Genomic DNA, 19,062 nt, shown 5'->3' with positions numbered 1-19,062 from the left:
GAGCGCCTACCAGGAGCATCTGCCGGAGGTCCCGCCACGCTCCCGCCTTTTAAAGGGCGCGAGCAGGCTCCGCCCCGCCCCACTCCACCCCACCCCCCGCACCAGCCTTTGTCACACCTCCACCACGCCCCTCGAGGCCAGACTTAGGCAATCCGGGTCTCGCCCCGCCCTGGTCACGCCCCCGACACGCCCCCCGTAGCCCCACCTCCACCAGTGTGTGTCCCGGCCCGGGAGTGCTCCTGACCGTTACACCGAGGTTTAGCGCTGTTTTGAAGACAGGAATATCAGCTGTTCTATGCGTCTCCGGCCTTCCCTCGGGCAAAATTGAGGGGGAAAGTCGGAATCTATGTTTTGAGTTTTGTGGGGGCAGTCTTTTTTTTTTTTTTTTTAAGTTCGAAAATCGATGCTTTCCTCTGAAGCGGTTTTTCCTCAGGTTTCTTGTTTTTGGCTTTTTGGAGGTTGGTTTATTGTTTTCAGGTGGATTGTCCAATAAAATCCAGTGGCTCTGTCAGCGCCAGACCAGATCTTTCTGAATCCAGAAATTAAAAAAAAAAAATAGTTAAAATCATCCCACTAATAGTTAAAATCGGTTTTCCTACTTCATTAAATTAAAAATGTGGAGAAGGGGCTGGTACTTAATTATATTTAAGGAAAAGTGGACAGAATTTAGTACCTAGAAAATTATTTTTTCTTCAGTTAAGACTAAGACTATATTTTCACAGATGTTGTAGAATTTACTTCCCAAAGATTGTGGATAAATTTACTTATAAATAAAAATTACATGTTTGAACTTCATTTACTGTAAATACAATAATCCTATGGTGGCTCAAATTAATGAATTTTTAAAGCTCTTTCATTTTTCCCTCGGCATTTGGAAAGTTTTCTTTATGATTTCTGGTCAGTGCCAATTTTTGTAAATCCTGTAATCGTGAAGGAGAAAATGATCTTTTAAATATCTATTATTATATACATGTTTATTAAGAAACATGTAATTACTGTTAAGTGAGCATAAACCTCAGACCTCTTGATGGTTGTTTCAATGTATGCTGTATTTTCCTTTAAAATACAAGAACATACTCTTTTCTAAGTCCTCCACCATTTAACAACTATGCATTTTTAAGGACTAGGAGTCAAAATATAAATGTGGTAAAACTTAATTCAATAAATTATTTGAGAACTACATCCAAAGCATTATTAAGTATATATAAATGTTTAATGCTTTCTTTTCACCTATATCCATAGATATGGATATACAAATGTGTGCATATGTATGTATACATATACATGTGTAAATATATATCCTGCAGGAATATACAGCAATGGAGACCAAAATAGATTAATTTTCTTCTATTCACATATTTAAAATTGCACTAATGACCACTTCCATTTATAAATAATACCTATTCTAGTTACTTACTATTTATATTTTTTCCTTTTCAAGGCTACCTCAAAAGGAAATGGGATGTTAAGAAATACAGAAGGTTGTACATTCGACTCAGGCTTGTTCGAAAGCTCATCTCAAATGTCACACCTCTCTGTATCATTTTATCTCCCTGTCCTTTGAAAGTACTTGTCTCTTTTAATAAGAGTAAACTGAGATTCCAGGGCAGCACCTGTCTACTTCCTTTCAGCCGGGTGTCTTATTGCAGTTCAGATCTGAACTGAACAAGAGAAATACTGATTGAGTTCATGAGATAAGCCCCACTAAGGAGCTTTGCACTGGCGCCTGTCAGAACCAGTCAGAGCTCATTCTGTATGTTGGGATGCCAGTGCTTAACGCCAGTGTCCTAAGCGTGACTTGCCTCATCTTCACTGAAGACTTACATCATCTTCTGCTCTGTGTTGTTTGTTTGTTTGTTTGTTTTTTACTACTTGCCTCAGAATGTTTGTTTGATTGATACAATTCTGTTCCATGCATGTTCTCAATGCACTCCTCTTTCTCCACCTGGCCAATCCCTACCACCATTAGGTTTCCTGTAACTTTTGAGGTATTGAAAAGCCTCTCTATTTCAGCTGTATTGAGTCCCTGGGCAGATGACATGCAGACTCAGCACTCTTTTGAAAGTAGATAGCAAGTGCTAGACTGGGGAAAGTAAAGTATGATACTGTGTATATCTTTACATTCGGGAGTCTTTCAACCTAGAAACAGTGGTGCATCCCATGCCAGTTAAAGTGAAACAATGTACCTGTAAATGTTTTAAACCAGAAACAGTCTCCTCCTCTTCCAGTTTTAGTGCAGCCTTTCTTGGCCAACCTCTCTCTAAAACTAGAAACTGTTAGTGTTATCTCTTCTGCCTAGTTACTGTCATTTTCCAGCACCCAACACCTTGAGTCTACACAAAATGTGACCCTGCCATTAAGCCCTATGATTTATTCATAATATTTCACCTTTTTTCAGTCCCACACCACTCCTTTATAATCCCCCTATCATGTGCTCCTCTTCGTTTTATTAGACTCTCCTCAGTTGTATAATCCTACCACAAGCATTTTCTTTTTTTCCCATTTTTAAAGTATTTTCTTTATTTACATTTCAGATGTTATCCCCTTTCCTAATTTCCCCTCCCAAAATCCCCTATCCCCTCTCCCCTCCCCCTGCTCCCCAACCCACCCACTCTCATTCCTGGTCCTGGCATTTCTGTATACTGGGGTATAGAGCCTTCACAGGACCAAGGGCTTCTCCTCCCATTGATGACCAACTAGGCCATCCTCTGCTACATATATAGCTAGAGCCACAAGTTCCACCATGTGTTTTCTTTGATTGGTGGTATAAGTTCCAAGGAGCTCTGGGGGTACTGGTTAGTTCATATTGATGTTTCTCCTATGGGGCTTCAGACCACTTTAGCTCCCTGGGTACTTTCTCTAGCTCCTTCATTGGGGACCTTGTGCTCTGTCCAATAGATGACTGTGAGCATCCACTTCTGTATTTGCAAGGCACTGGAAGAGCCTTGCAGGAGACAGCTATGTCAGGTTTCTGTCAGCAGGCTCTTGTTGGCATCTGCCTAGTGCCTGGGTTTCTTGGTTGTTTATGGGATGGATCCCTAAGTGGGTCAGTCTCTGGATGCTCGTTCCTTCAGGCTCTGCTCTGAACTTTGTCACAAGCATTTTCTTAATAAAATATGAATTGTTTTCTTTCTTTACTTTAGAACTTCATTGAACACTTGGATGCTTTAAAATAATACACAAATTCTAGTTTATCCTATCTTGAGTTTATCCATTGTTTAGCTCTGTCCTACTTAAAGGGTGGTGGTGGTGGTGGTGGTTTGGTTTGGACTGATTTTTGTCAACTTGACACAAACTTGAACATATCTGCTTAAATGGATTTCCAATTGAGGAACTGCCTCCACTGGACTCTGCTGGTCTTTAGGAGGCCAATTTCTTTATGATTAATTATGGAGATGGGTTGTGTAAGAAAACAAACTGAGAAAGCCAGGTGGAGCAAGCCAGTGCAGCCTGTGCTTCAGTTCCTGTCTCCAGCTTCCTGCTTTGGCTTCCCCAGATAATGGCTATATAAACTATATATAAACTATAAACCTTTTCTTTCCCAAGTTACTTTTGGTGTTAATGTTTTATCACAGCTGAAGAAGCTTGTTCTAATATTGTCAGAAGAATGGAACAGAGGCAGCATCAGGGTAGAAGGGCTTGCTTTCAAGGATAAAGGGAGGCAGAAAATAAGCAAAGGTTTACTTCTTACATGCACCACCGAAACTTAGGGTGGGTCTGCTCATATCAAAAAATCCCATCAAGAAAGTTCCTCAAAGAAGTGCCATCAGACTACCTTTAAGTTGACTCCAGAGCCACTCATATTGATTGCCAAGGGTTGCCATGACACAACATTACTTGTCTTCCTGAAGGACCACATATCTTGTCATTCCTTGAATATGCAAGGCAGAGCTCCAACCTTGGGCAGAAGATGAATCATTGGACTAAAATGGTGGAGTTCACTTACTTTTCCACAATGATTCCAAAGTCTACCACTGCCTTGCATCTTTACACGTCCACGGTTCTATCTGTTGCCCATCTTTTCCACCTCTAAATCTTACCTAACTTATGTACTATGAATGCTTAGCTAGAAAGACAGAAGTAAACTCTCCCAGATCCCGAAGTATTCAAGAATCAATTGAGAATGTCTAGCTATTTACAACATCTACCTGTTAATCTAATAAATTTCAGCATCAGTTAAAAAAAATGGAATGAATGAAGGAAATGTAGTTTTCCTCCACTGAGGAAATCCCTAATTAGTTATTCAATACCATGTGATCATCTTTGCCATCATGTACATGCAACACTGAATGGACTGAGCAGTTTGTATCTGTATACTTATACATATGTGTGTCTAACAATAATGAAGGAGGAGTTTGAGAGGGAATGATAGGTGGGCACGGACAGAGTTGGTGGGAAGAAAGGGACTCGAGGGAAATAATGTCATATTTTAGTGAAGTGTGAATAAAAACAAGAAAGAAGAAATAGAGAAATACTTGACAATGAACTAAAAACCTTTGATTTTTTTCCTAGAATTCTTTCAGTGGCAAGGAATATCTCTATTAGAAAATAATTGTGACCTCCTTTTAGTTAACCTTTTAGAAGAGACCTTTGAAGTTTTTGAAATGGCAGTGTCTACACTTTTTTAATCATCCAAGTTTATGCTTCCCGTTTTTTTGCACAACTTTGAGTTGTATTCTGCTGAGACTAGTCACTTTATGTTCCTTGGTTATATAATAAGTATTTTAAAAGACAATGAAAATTCCCACAACTATCACTCACTTTGATTTGTTATGAAAGTATACATATAAAATATATTTAACATGAAAACAACAGGGAAGGTTTTAATTCAGGAATTATAAGTAAGAGTTCCATGAATAAGCCCTGGAGTCAACCTAAAGTTGATTGCACAGTTTCCATTTGGGAATGTAAGAAAAAGGATTAGCCCTTTCTGCTTTACATTTATTTACTTATTCTATATAGTTCTGAATTTGCATATGCCACCACACACTTGTCACGGTCAAAGGACACCTTGCATGGGTTGGTTCTCTCTTCTACCATGTAGAATCTGGGTATGGGACTCTAGTTGTCAGGGATTGGCAGGAAGGAACTTGGCTGTTAGGACCTTTACCTCTAGGGCACAGTGTACCCACATCCATAACCATTGAATGACACTCTCATCTCATTTGGTGTTTTGATTTAAGTCTCCCATGATTTTTTTCCAAATTCTTATTAGGTATTTTCTTCATTTACATTTCAAATGCTATCCCGAAAGTTCCCTATACCTCCCCCCCCCCCCGGCTTCTCTACCCACCCACTCCCACTTCTTGGCCCTGGTGTTCCCCTGTACTTGGAGCATATAAAGTTTGCCAGATCAAAGGGCCTCTCTTCCCAATGATGGCCGACTAGTCCATCTTCTGCTACATATGCAGCTAGAGACATGAGCTCTGGGGGGGTACTGATTAGTTCATATTGTTGTTCCACCTTGGGGTTGCAGACGTCTTTAGCTCCTTGTGTACTTTCTCTAGATCCTCCATTGGAGCCCTGTGTTCCATCCAATAGCTGACTGTGAGCATCCACTTCTGTGTTTGCCAGGCACTGGCATAGCCTCACAAGAGGTGTCTCTGCTGATTTTTAACGGTTCTTTTGTGCAAGAAGTGTGTCTGGTGTTGAAGTAAACAATATAATATAAATATAAATAATATAAAATGTGGAGGAGGAATGAAGAGGAGGAGAGAGAGAGGGAAGGTAGGGATGGCTCTGGAAACATGGTTCAAGTGGCAGTAAGCTTTATGCACAAGGGTGAGCTGAATTCAAATCTCCAGAAAGGACATAAAAGGCATGATGTGATGTCAGGTACCGGTAATCCCAAATGCTGGGGACATGAAGACAAAAGGATAACTTGGGCTTGCTAGCTAGGCAGGGTTGTAAATTCAGTTAACTCCTAAGAGACTTTGTTAATCAATCAATAAATTAATAAAGTGGAGAGTTAGGAAAACATCTGACACACTTGATCTATACACATGCACACACATGCGCGCACATGCACTACACAAAAGAATGCATTCTGATGGAAGTTGTACATATTAAAGGATAATTAAGGCTTAGAAATCAGGTTGTTCTCAATTTGATTGAGAGCCCTTTGCTAATGTTACCTACAGTCACTGCACTCTCCTCTCCTGTCTATCACACTTTGCAATGCAAAGCTCCTTCAAATCTCACATGTCTAGGTTTTTGTTTAGTTTTTCCATTCAGAAGACATTACAGGAGAGTTATACACTCTGTGTGGTTTTAGGTGAGAGTGGTTCAAATTAATACTTGAAATTAGGTCTTTTCTTCCAAGACTTACAGTATGGGAGGGGGCATGCACACATGTCAGTGAACAGTAAGTGACACAAGGAAGGGATCTACATATACTAAAGAAAGGGAGAAACTAGTCAGAAGACATAGCAGACTACACAAGTAATGGTACCCAATATCTGATTTTATAAAATATATTCATTCACTCATTTATTCATCTATTCCATTTCTCTAAGCTTACTGTTTCTTTATCTCTATAACAAGTAACTATTCATCCATCTCCCTATAGCTTTGCAGACATCTACCATAATACTCAGAACTCCACACTGATCAGTCTTATACACTCTACCCCTTCTGATATATATACGATTTGCCTTTGTACATCCAGCACTTAGAGCACAAGACCTTCCATATGACAGACAATATTTTTATGGTCAGCTTAAATGCATATTAAATGGGTAAGATCTAGAATAAATAGGATTTAAATATAGATGAAATTTTTATCTTAAAGCATGAAGAATGGGCAGATAGCAAGGAGGTTTTTTTTTTTTTTTCAGCCTTTATATTTTAATATGTCTTAAGCAGCACAATAGCAGGACAATGTTAGAATCCTCCATGCTGTTAGAATCTACGTTTCTTTTTTTTTTTAAATTGGATATTTTCTTTATTTAAATTTCAAATGGTTTCCCCTTTCCAGGTCTCCCCTCTGGAAACCACCTATCCCCTCCCCCCTCCTCTATGAGGATGCTCCCTCACCCACCCACCCACTCCTGTCTTCCAGCCCTGGCATTCCTCTGCATTGGGGCATCGAACACCCCCAGATCCAAGGGCCTCTCCTCCCACCAATGTCCAACAAGGCCTCCTCTAACACATATGCGGCAGCGCCGTGGGTCCTTCCATGTGTATTCTTTGGTTGGTGGTCCAGTTCCCAGGAGCTCCTGGGATCTGGCCTGTTGACACTGTTGCCCCCTTCATGGGGCTGCAAACCCCCTGTTCCTTCAGTCCCTTCTCCAGCTCCTCCATCGGGGAACTCTGTGCTCAGTCCAATAGTTGGCTATGAGGCTCTGTATTTGTCAGGCTCTGGAAGAGCCTCTCAGGATACAGCCATATCAAGCTTCAATCAACAAGAACTTCCCGGCATCCACAATGGCGTACAGGTTTGATGGCTGTATATGGGATTGATCCCCAGGTGGGGCAGTCTCTGAATGGCTTTTCCTTCAGACTCTGCTCTACACTTTGTCTCTGTATTTCCTCCTGTGAGTAATTTGTTCACCCTTCTAAGAAGCACTGAAGCATCCACAGCTTGGTCTTCCTTCTTCTTAGGGTTCCTATGATCTGTGAATTGAATCTTGGGTATTCCGAAATTTTGGGCTAATATCCATTTATCAGTGAGTACATACCATGTGTGTTCTTTTGTGACTGAGTTACCTCACTCAGAATGATATTTTCAAGTTCCATCCATTAGTAAGGAGTTTTTAATTTAATCAGCATGTAGTTTTCACTGTGGCCTGTATATAAACACTCCTAAAGTATAAGGACTGTCAATATTCATATAAAGAATAAAATGGAAGACTATTTAAACTTTTACAAAGTCTTTAGAAGGCACTAGAATCAGATTCGAGGAAGCAAATGGAGAAAAATGAAGCCTAGCATATGCACACAAATATGTATATACGAACATGCGCATGCACACACACACCTACACACACACACACCTGCTTAAAGCAGGATGTAAGCATATTTCTTGGCTTTCAAATGGTTACAGTGCTTGCCAAAAGATGATTTCTGCATCTATTGCCAACTGTAAACACCATTGCCCTGAAAATAAACCTAGAAATTCCCTCTATCAAATCCAAGTTCCTTTTTTTCAATCAATCTAATTACAGAGGAATTAACTCAAACAGTAAGTGACATTCTATTTAAGTAATTCTAAATATCTTCCATTATACCTTGTACAACCTGTATTGCTTAATAAGAAATATATCACTTATTAGACATCTCAGATTAACTCGACAGATGCTTATTATGATATGACATTGTGTTCAATGAATGAGTAACCTATATACATTTTATGAACAAATGTATATAATTATATACAATTATAATTTGTTGAACAATAAAAACCTAAAATAAATTAAGTTGTCTTAATTTTTTTCTCATTAAAATCAGCATAAGGACAATTGTTTGTTTGTTTGTTTGTTTGTTTGTTTGTTTGTTTGTTTTTAGGACAATTGTTTTTAATATAGTTTGGTAGTAAAATTATATACCAATTATAAAATAGAATGATTCTTAATTTGTAAGAATACTATTTTTAAGATTTATTTTTATTCATGTGTGCCATGTATGTATCTGAGTGTCTGTGTGTCTCAGTGACTATGAGGGCCTTTAGAGACCAGGAGAGGGCATCATATCCCCTCCAACTGGAGTTCCAGGCAGTTGTGAGCCAGGCTCTAGAAGCACAGCAAGTGTTCTCAACCCCTGTGCCATCTCTCCAGGCCCAGAACAGTCTTTTAACTTGCCAGAACTGGGGTACGTACGTAGTTCCATGGTAGAATGTTTGTCTGCCATGCACAAAGGCTTGCATTCTACACCAAGTCTCCTCATAAAGAGCCAGAATTTCCAATGGATTAATTCAGCTAGATTATAAAACCACAGAAAAATAACCTACTGAGCATGATACATAAAGAAAAAAAAATCTTGGCCAAATAATTGTGGAGGTCTATCTTGAACCAGGACCTTGGCAATTTTAAATGATCCAGGGAGGAACTCTACCCCACAGCTTCTGCTTCCTAATAAAATTGAATATAAAGTCAACTCTATGTCCTGGTTAATTTCATTGACTATTCTATATATCATGAGTCCACTGAAAGTGTTTGGAGTGGGCAGGGGGAGGAAATGTTCAAAGAGAGAAAAGAAACACATAAGATGTAATTAAGACCTGGAAATATGGGCTGGAATGTTGGCTATAGGTAACTATAGGAATTTAACTATATGTTCTAATCTATATTTTTCCATGGAAATCTGTTAATCTGTTGCAAACTTCCTTATTTGGGATACAAATCTGAAAGGGATTTTTTTTTCCAGAGCTGAGGACCAAAACCAGGGCCTTGTGCTTGCTAGGCAAGTGATCTGCCACTGAGCTAAATGCCCAATCCCCTGAAAGGGATTCTTAATACTACAAAGAAAAGGCAGGAAATTCCTTTTGCTATGGAAATACTCTGAGTGAGTCTGGGGTGATTTCTTTGGAAGACTTTTGCCCTACTCTAGCATTGTCTATGGGTCCTGTTCTCCAACGTAGACATAGGATTTTGGTGGGACTACTGACCATCATAGCATACCACTTACTCTACACTGAGCTTATCCCATAGAAGGTATCATCTGACACCCCAGAGCATACTGTCCTCTTCTGAGGACATACAGTTTGTCACAGGACTCAGGAGAGTCATCTTTAGTTGCTTTCCACACAGTTACATTATTGACTAAAATACACCAGCAAGGGGCTGGAGATGGCTCAGCTGGTAAATGATTGCCCCACAAACATGATAACCTGAGATCAGAACCCTATCTAGTGTCCCTGTAAAAAGTTGGACATGGTAGTGTCTGTCAGCAATGATAGCACGAGGTAGGAAGGTAGAAACTGACAGATTCCAAAAGCTCAGTAGCCAGTTCACCTAGTGAGTGAGTCATTGAGCTCCAGATTCAGTGAGACAGACTCTGTCTAGAAAGAAAATAATGGACTCATTGAGGAAGACATTTAACTTGGACCGTTGACCTCTCCACACATCTACATACATGTGCAGGTGCATCCATAAGCACAGGGTCATATATGAAAGTGAACTTATACTACACACCCACTAAATAAATTAAATAAATAAATTAGGTAGGAAAGTAGGTAGGTAGATATAGATATATAGATATACAGAGAGAGAAAGAAAGATAATGTGGTGGTTTGAATATGCTTAGCTAAGATAGTGACATTTCGGGAGGGGTGTCCTTATTGGAGTAAGTGTGTCACTGTGGGGGTGGGCTTTGAGGCCTTCCTCCTAGCCATGTGGGAGTCAGTCTTCTCTTGTTTGTCTTCAGAACAAGATACAGAACTCTCAGCTCCTCCAGTACTATATTGGCCTGCCTGGAATGCTGCAATGCACTGAAAATAGACTGTAAGCCAGCCCCAATTAAATGTTTTCTTTATAAGCATTGCCTTGGTCATGGTATCTCTTCACAGCAGTAAAACCCTAACTAAGACAGACAGATAAACAGATAGGTAGACAAAATTTCAAAAGATAGATAGACCAGCAAGGAATAGCACATTATTCATTATGGGAAAGACCAAGAAACCCACTCCCTTGAGAGCAATCAGTGTCATCAATGTGTCTAGATTCCCTGAATAGTGCTTTCCCCATTAAAGTGACCCTTCTGGTTGCATAATGGCTGCTGGATGACACTTAACCACTGCTATGAGAACTGGAAGTCTCATAGATGCAGAGTACCGCAACTATGTTCTTTCCTCGGACTGAGGTGGCAAACTGTTCACACAGCTTTTAGGGTAAATAAATACAAGCAGAAATAATATTAATTGTCCATTCTCTTAGGTTGATATGTCTATTACCTTAAATAATAAGATAAGGGCATTAGAAGGGTCTGTTTTTAATCATTTAAATTGGACGCCTACATACAATGGAATAAACTTGAGCATTTTAAAATTGTCCTTAGTCCATCAGATTCCACTTGCTTTCAGAGTGGATTCACTCTCAAGTTCCAATTATTTACCTTTCAAACAGAACAAGATGTGAAAATTTCAATGTTGTTCCTAGGTAGCAAGATTTAGGGGATTGTGGCTATTATAGATTTATTCTTAGACTGTACCCATTTATGAATGACCCTGAAGATTATCATAGCAGATAATAATATGTCATTTTGGTAAAACTCAAATATGAATGTTCTACAACTCTAAAACTGGTACCTGTAATTGAGTCTAGTCAACTGATCACACAATGCGTGCTGTTACAATTTTTTAATTATTTTTTAGTTATTTGTCTATTAACAGGAATAAGAGCATGTAATATATTCAAGAATTCCTACAGTTTAATGCATTACTTTATCTTTTTTTCAACCCAACCCTCAGTCAGTGTATTTGTGCTAATATGACTATAATTTATACAACCAAATTCCGTTTTCCAAATTTAGATGATTCCTAAAGTTTCACCCCTCCTCTCTACACTCACTCCTCTTCCACCATCATCAATCAACCCCCATGTCCTCAGTCCTTTACCTGTCTGTGGATAACTGCTGGTTCTGCATTCCCAGCACAGACCTCTCACCAGTCTCATCTCTGCTTGATGTCTATTGACCTCTCTGTGTGGCTGTGACACAGCTTTCCAGATGACAAACCCATCCAGATGTGAACCTCCTTCTCCTCTTTGCATGCTTACTGTGTGCTGTTACTGGGTTTCTATGTGTAAATGTGATCATGCCCCTGAAAGTCAAAGGCTGGGCTCAGGTGTCCTTGCTGGTTTTCCACTCCAGGGTAGCTGCTGCAGGAGTTTCTGGGGACTCTTCTGTCTCCTTCTCCTTCTCCTTCTCATCTGGAACTCCAAATACTAGGATTTTAGGTAATTTCTGGGATTTGAACTAAGTTCTTCACAGTTGCCTGATAAAACTTTTTTTATTTTTAAATCTTACTGGACCATCTCTCAGTCTGTTTATTTAAAAATGTGCCTCTTTTATTTTCAAAAATCAATATCATGGTTTGGGGAGCACAACTCTAGTTAGATGATTGAGCTTCAATCTATCTTCCCCTTTTCATTTAAGTGAGCATCAAATTCTGTGGACTTTAGGCTTAGGTTTTTCAAACCCTACTTTTTTAGGTTTTGAGTTAGAGTTCTCAAACACTTCCACACCCCTTCTAGCTCATCATCCAAAGACGGGGGAGAAAAGATGGTAAATAAGACAAGGGGGTGGACCTGTTTAAAAGTAATTCATTGGGGTGATTCCAATCTCCATTTGTCAGGATATCAGCAGTTCAGTACAGTAGTGTCAAGATACCAAACTTGAATCAGCAGCAGCAGTAAGATCCAGCAGAAACTGCCAGGCCTCAGCCAAATTGACACAAGTCAGCAGGAGTGGCCAGAATTAGCAAGGACACCAGGAGAAATTCTCTGTCGTGCCTCTCTCAGTGAAGTGAAGAGCTGCGAAGACATGAGAACAAGAAAGTTTTGCAGGTGCCCTATCACTGTCTATTGAGTCTTATTTATACTTTCTCCAAACATCACACATCCTACCACAGGTCTTGCCTCAGCAAAACACCACATGAATCTGAAGCACATGACACCAGAAACTTCCACTTTACCTTCCCCTGGCAGCTTCAAATCAATGCTGTTTCCGTGTCTTTGGCATTTTTTTTTTTATAATCCTATAGTCTGATGTGGTTGTAAAAACTTTTCTTACCATTCTCTTTTCCTCCAATTAGACCTATTTTATTGCCCTAGTAATTTAAAAAATAAAAATAAAACAAAATGAGGAAGTGCAATTTTGCCTTCTAATAAAATCATACATAAAAATTTTATTTATATATGTAAGATACATATATTAATTATTTTTCTATTGCCATAAAAAGACACCATGACCAAAGCAGTAACTTATAGAAAAAAGGAGTTTATCAGAGACTTTACTAGAGGGTGAGTGGGAGGTTTGGCAGCAGGCAAGCAGGCAGGCATGATATTGCAGCAGTAGTTGAGAGCTGACATTTGATCCATAAACAGGAGATAAAAAGGAGAGGACTAACTGGGAATAGCATAGGTTTTGGAAACCTCAAAGTCCATATATTGGGATATTACCCCTCCTCCAACCAGGCCGCATACCTAATCCTTCCCAAACAGTTCCACCAACTGAGGACCAAGCATTCAAACCTGTGAACCTCTGGAATCATTCTCATTCAGACCACCACACCAGATAAAACTGAACCTGCCTTTGTTTTAAATGATAATGTTTCAATGGTTTAATTTTAATCTTGTTTCATTAAAATGAAAACATAACAAGCCAGATTGAGATGACAAAGTAAATGGTGTGATAGACTTCCTTAGAAGTTATATTTTTTAAGAATTTGCCAGTGAAAAACTTTACTTTTTTCTTTATTTTAAGTGATTTGTATTAAAAAATATTCCTATGCACCTGAGTTCTGAAAAGATAGATAGATAGATAGATAGATAGATAGATAGATAGATAGATAGATAGATAGATAGATATCCATATATGCCTTCATATGTGAGCTTTAAAAAATCTTCAATAAGTGCTTTGGATTTCCAGTTTAGCTTTTTCATGGAATTCAGTGACAAATGGTTAATAAAATGAGTATTTTTAATGCGTTCTTGTATTCTAACCAAAGAAAACAAATTGAGCCAAATAATCTTATTTTGTGTTCTTGGAGTCTGAGTAATAATAATTCACGTTCTTTTTAAACTTGAATCCACTCCTGAATATTCTTGTGATTACAAATGAGAAGTTGGACCTTGGAAAGATAGAAATGAAAGGAACATTCCACAGCCTCAGAAGAGTAACAAGACATATGATTAGAACACTCAGGCACACCGACTTCAAGAACAGTATAGGTGTATAACCTTTAGAAAGTGCTCTCATATGGTCTTTCTTTGAAGTTATAAAAATGAAAATACTGATATCTGTTTGGATATCAAATAATATAAGATTGTGAAGTCATGTAGGAGTTATAAAACAACAGATTTTGTCTTGTTGACATACATTATTCATTTATTTTATTTTATGCAACTTTAAAATACAGTGGCTGCATAAACAAGATCTGAGCAATGGCAATATCAGTAGACATGTGAACATGGAGGTGGAAATCTTGTAGCTTTTTTCCTCCTCTGTTTAAAAAAAAATACTATAATATTTGTAGTCATTCTCAGAGTATCATACAATGTATTTTGACTATTTTCACCTCCTTCCCAACTCATGAACGCACAGCAACTGTTGTTGCCTGCATAAAACCTGAACTAGAGTAAGCCAATTATGGCTCCTTGGGAGGAAAGTCTGTTTTCTTCAATGGTGTGGATGCTGGTAAGTCAGCATGTTCTACTGAACAACCCTACACCCATGAGTACACGGGCAGTACAAACTAGACTCAGCGGTTATTTAAAAAAAAAAAAAAAAAAAAAAAAAAAGGTGAAGAAGACCATGAAGTTGGGATGAGGGTTTCTCTATCTTTACATTTTCTTTTGTGACAATTTCACACACATGTATACGATGCTGACAACTGAATATATACATGCAACATATTTTGAACATATTTATTTCCATTATTCTTTTCTTTCCCCCTTCTTCTCCTGATGAACCCTTCATTATTTCCAACAATTTCCCCTCCTACTTTCACGTCCTTTTAAATTGCTGCCCACTGGGTTTATGAGTGGGGTAGGAGGGTGAGACATATTTGCCAAAGTTTGGGAAACTTACCATTGGTCACAGCACTGAGGGAAGTAACTGCCATTCCCTGTAGCGTGCATTACTGAATGGGTTGTCCTTACATTGTAGCCTAGAGTCAGAGCTGTACAATTTGTATTTTGTATATGTACTTGGTTGCCCTTCAAAGTAGCCTTGTAAAATGTCTATGTGCTATGAGGAGAAAGATTTTTCTGTTAAGGGATGTTATCTCAGTTGAACTTGAAGGAGTAATAGGCCTCTTAAAGGTCACTCAAAGTAAAAGAGAGTTTCCCAGAAGAAGGAGTTCTTGCAAAAGGAGACATGGGAAGCACATAAGTAGCTAGGCTACAAGTGCCACAGTCTAATAGGGCCTGGGGAGCTAAAAAGATGCAGCAAGAAGGAGGTTTGTATGGGTTCATGGGAGCTAGAAATGTTCTCTGCTAAGAGGGCATTTTGGGTTTTGTTTAATTTATTCTGGTTTGATTGGATTGGATTGAAAGGAGACACTACATAATTGTTTTAGTCGCAAAGGTAATGAGCTTCCATGTTTGCAATAACCGTGAAAATGGGAAAAGATTGGAGGTGTTTTGGTCCACATGCATGAGTTAGATTCCCGAGCGCCCACATAAAAGTAGCTGAGTGCAGTGAACTACCTACCTCAGGGCTTGAGGGGCTGGAGAAAGAGAGATCCTGGAGGTTCACCAGCCATCCAGTCCAGTCAATCAGTGAACCCCTGTTTCAGTGAATAACCCTATTTTAAAACAAAATATGGTAGAATGAATGAATGAATGAGATCAATAGTGACTAAGAAAGATATCCAAAGACTTCTGACTCCATGCACGCCCATGTGTGTATATGCACACATGCATACATCCACAAATATATGTATGTATAAACATATAACACACATACCAAAAAGAATGAATGAAAAAACTAATAGACAACGATGAAAGTCTGAACAGTGCAGTGATGTGAAGGGTGGATTAGAGTCAGAAGATGAGATTCATAGGACTTCAGAGATAGTTTGGTGAAGAACGGTGTCAATGTGCTAATTTAAATGACTTGATTGGCACTATATCTATGAATTACACACACAAAAATAACTGTACCTATTCTTTGTCAATTTAAATGAGTTTTCACCCACTGACTAAAGTAACTTACACTCTGTCCTTTTTCATTTCCTTGCTATGTCCTTCACTTAGTTTTTATCACAGTTTTCTGAATACTTTCATGTCTTAAGTTCCTTGCTAGCTTACGTATTTTACACACAAGCATTTCAAATAAACAATGTCATCATGAGGTCACAGACCCACAAACTTTGACTGCTTGTCCTGATGGCATTTCATATATCCACTAGCATTCCTGTGCTGCTCTTAAAGTTGGTGGGAATATTAAATGGGGTTGTGTATACTCACTTACAAGCTACTCTCGGTTTTGTTTTGTTTGTTCATTTTAACCTAAAAAAAATGAGATAGAGGTTCTAGAATCTTCTCTAAAGAATGTAATTTGTCAAAAATGCTATGGTACTCCATCCAACAATCTTGATATTTGAATGGCTTAAGCAGGAGAATTGTTGCAAGTTCAAGGTAAGCCTGGGCTACAATGCCTGTTCCAGGTCTCCTTGGTCTACATAGCAAAACCAAAACAAAAAAATCTATATATAAATGCTGTTGAGACGATATGTTTCCGTTGTGGTATCTGGGGTGATGAATATGATAATTAGCTTGAGTCAGTCATTTTACATTGTATATATACATACATATAGAATAGTATCATTTTATATCTCATAAATGCATCTTTATGATTAGTCACTATGCAGTGTAATTTTAAGACTATAATTTGCAAGGAGGAAAAGAAAAATGACCCCTCAATTGCTTCTGATCAGTTGAGGATTCATCTAGTATCTGTGAATAACAGCAACCCCTTCCTCCTTATAATATCTTCCTGACTAGCCTCCTTCATACATACCCCACCCCATAGTCATTCCAAACACCCAACTGTAAGAGCTGCCAATTGATTTTTTGATATTAAGGAATGGTGTCATGTAAATAGCACTCCTCGGTCAACATGAGACTGTATTCAGTCCTGTATCCTTTTGCACATAGCATCCATCTCTGGGCTACATATCTCTGCTCTAGCTCGTGGTCACTAGGGACACCTGCATTTGCATGCAGGAGAAGACAACAGCAGACTCCCTCACATCGTAGGAATCTTGGACATTCCTATCTGAAAACTGATCCTAAAATTCTGAAGCCCGGACATCGTTCAGATTCTGCAGGGTGCTGTTTACTGCCGTCTAGAGCTGGTCAACTGCCCACACACCCATAACTCAATAAAAATTACTTAATTCTTATTAATGGACATAACATTGTAAGTGAAGACTAGATTAAGATGCCATACTTAGGACACCCCACCATGCTGTGGAATTCAATGGAATTATTTCTGAGAAAACAACCAACAGCCTGCCTTCTGAGAACAAACAACTAAAGTCAAATCTACAAAGTTACACGTGTGCATTTTTTTTCCCTAAGCACAAGAGCAAAGTAATTTATCTAAAACTGAATGTTGTCGCCAGTGGGCCCATGGGGACTCAATAAGCTGGTTGGTCTGGTTAAAGCTGAGAAATAGCATCCTGACCCCTTCAGTTAATACAGACTGCAGTGCTTTGGCTGTTCTCCAAGGAGACACTAGACCGCCTCAGTGGGGAAAAATAGGCAAAAGAGGGGACATTATTTTGAATACCCTCCTAAGTGGTCTCCCTGGCTAACAAAAGTGACTTATCCAGACCTGACTTCAGTCACTGGCCCATCCGGAGAAACTGAAAGAACCTACCTAGCCCGACGGGATGCCTTACTGCGCAGTGCGCACTGCGGCCTGGGAGCGCAGGGCGGGCGCCCGCCAGACTCGGTCTGTGCTCCGCTCCGCTGAGCGCCTTGTCTGAGCCCCTGGTTTCCACTGTCATCCACACATGGCTTAAGAGCTCTGCAAGGAGGGGATGGCCACTACCTCTGTCCTAGGATTCCCGAAGGTGCGCTATCTGTCTTTGGCACCTTTCTTAAGAATCTGGCCTGAGTATTCATTCCTGAGTTGGGCGAGGTTAACTTTGAACCTGCTTAGTGCCATGGCCTGAGACAAACCCCCCTCCCCCCAACTTCTCTGGCCAGATTCTCTCTGCTTGCTCCGCCTTAGCAGTTTCAAACGCATTCCAAGCTGCTCTCCCAATTTGGAGCCCGCAGCCGCCTGGCAACCAGTTTAGAGCTGGTTGGCCACCAGGGGCGCTCTAGGAACTGCAGTTTCTTTGAACGTACCAAGGTGTGTAAAGACCGTGGGCAAAATGCAGAGACCGGGATAAAGGAAAACACTGGTTTTCATTAGGTTCCCAGACCTCCCTTTCCTGGAAAATGAAGTTCCCACAGGAATGAAACTCTAGAGGGATTTTCGTAAATGCCATCAACCCGGGAAACACAGGGCAGTGCCTGCTAGTGGGTACTCCAGAGAAAAACCAGAGAGCAAACGAACCGTAAATGGAGAACCCCATCATTTGGGAGCATTTGAGAATTCGTCCTTGCTTTCCAGGTAGAGAAGCCACCAGCATTTACTAGGCACTACTCTTTGCCAAGTTTTCTAGGCTTTGGCAGGCCAATGGGCAGCGGGGTAGAGCTGGCAGACGAAAGCCATTTAGGGAGGACCTTATGGATGATGAGAAAGGTGAAACCCTGAACCTTCAACCTGAATCTGAAGGGTTATTGGCTACTTTCTCTCCACACCTAACCCTTGCCCAATGCAGAGAATATTCAATACGTATATGCTTTGTGTACAAAGACGGCAGTTTTCAGCATTTGTGGATAGTCACCAAGGTTCAGAAGCCGAGGTCAGCTCTCTTTAACACAAATAGCTCCTACATGGCCCAGCCACCAGGCACTTGGCTCCCATTCTCTCAGTGGTGCAAGGACCGGTGCTTACGGCCCACCTGGAAGCCTTCTCCCGCGATTTCTGCAGCTCTCTTCACAGTCTGACAAGAGGTGGCCAAAGGCCGAGCTAACACTGAGAGTGGCGGGGAAAACAAGCCCACGTGTTCTTGTCTCCTCTGCAACAGCTTTCAGTCCCTTGGCCCCAGAATCTCAGGGCGTGGTGAATGAATACCATCCGCCCTATCTCATGCCCATCATAGAGCAGGGGCTGGAGTAAGACGGGCTCCTTTTCCCAATCTCCTTTAGAATGTCTGCTAAAATCCGAAGCCTAGGATTCTGCAAAAACTCCGAGCCCTGCATCTGAGCATGCGCCATCGCCAAGCGGGTTTTGGTCACAACTCTCCAGGCTGGGCTGCGAAGCGGCGGGAGGAGGGTGGAG

The 19,062-nt window shown here is 40.1% G+C and overlaps 1 long non-coding RNA gene across 1 annotated transcript; it reads right to left on the bottom strand.

Moving 5' to 3' along the window:
• Window positions 1-11,288: 11,288 nt before the first annotated feature.
• On the bottom strand, window positions 11,289-17,538 carry LOC110306473. The gene is made up of 4 exons (XR_002379287.1): window positions 17,455-17,538; window positions 14,746-14,904; window positions 12,629-12,763; window positions 11,289-12,467 (listed from the first exon to the last, which is right to left on the bottom strand). It is a non-coding gene; the product is annotated as an uncharacterized LOC110306473 (long non-coding RNA).
• Window positions 17,539-19,062: the final 1,524 nt, after the last annotated feature.

The sequence above is a fragment of the Mus caroli genome, chromosome 12 (genome assembly GCF_900094665.2).
Source record: "Mus caroli chromosome 12, CAROLI_EIJ_v1.1, whole genome shotgun sequence".
Taxonomy (NCBI): domain Eukaryota; kingdom Metazoa; phylum Chordata; class Mammalia; order Rodentia; family Muridae; genus Mus; species Mus caroli.
Note: the sequence above shows the minus strand (reverse complement) of the source record. Positions and strands in the feature narration are given on the sequence as shown.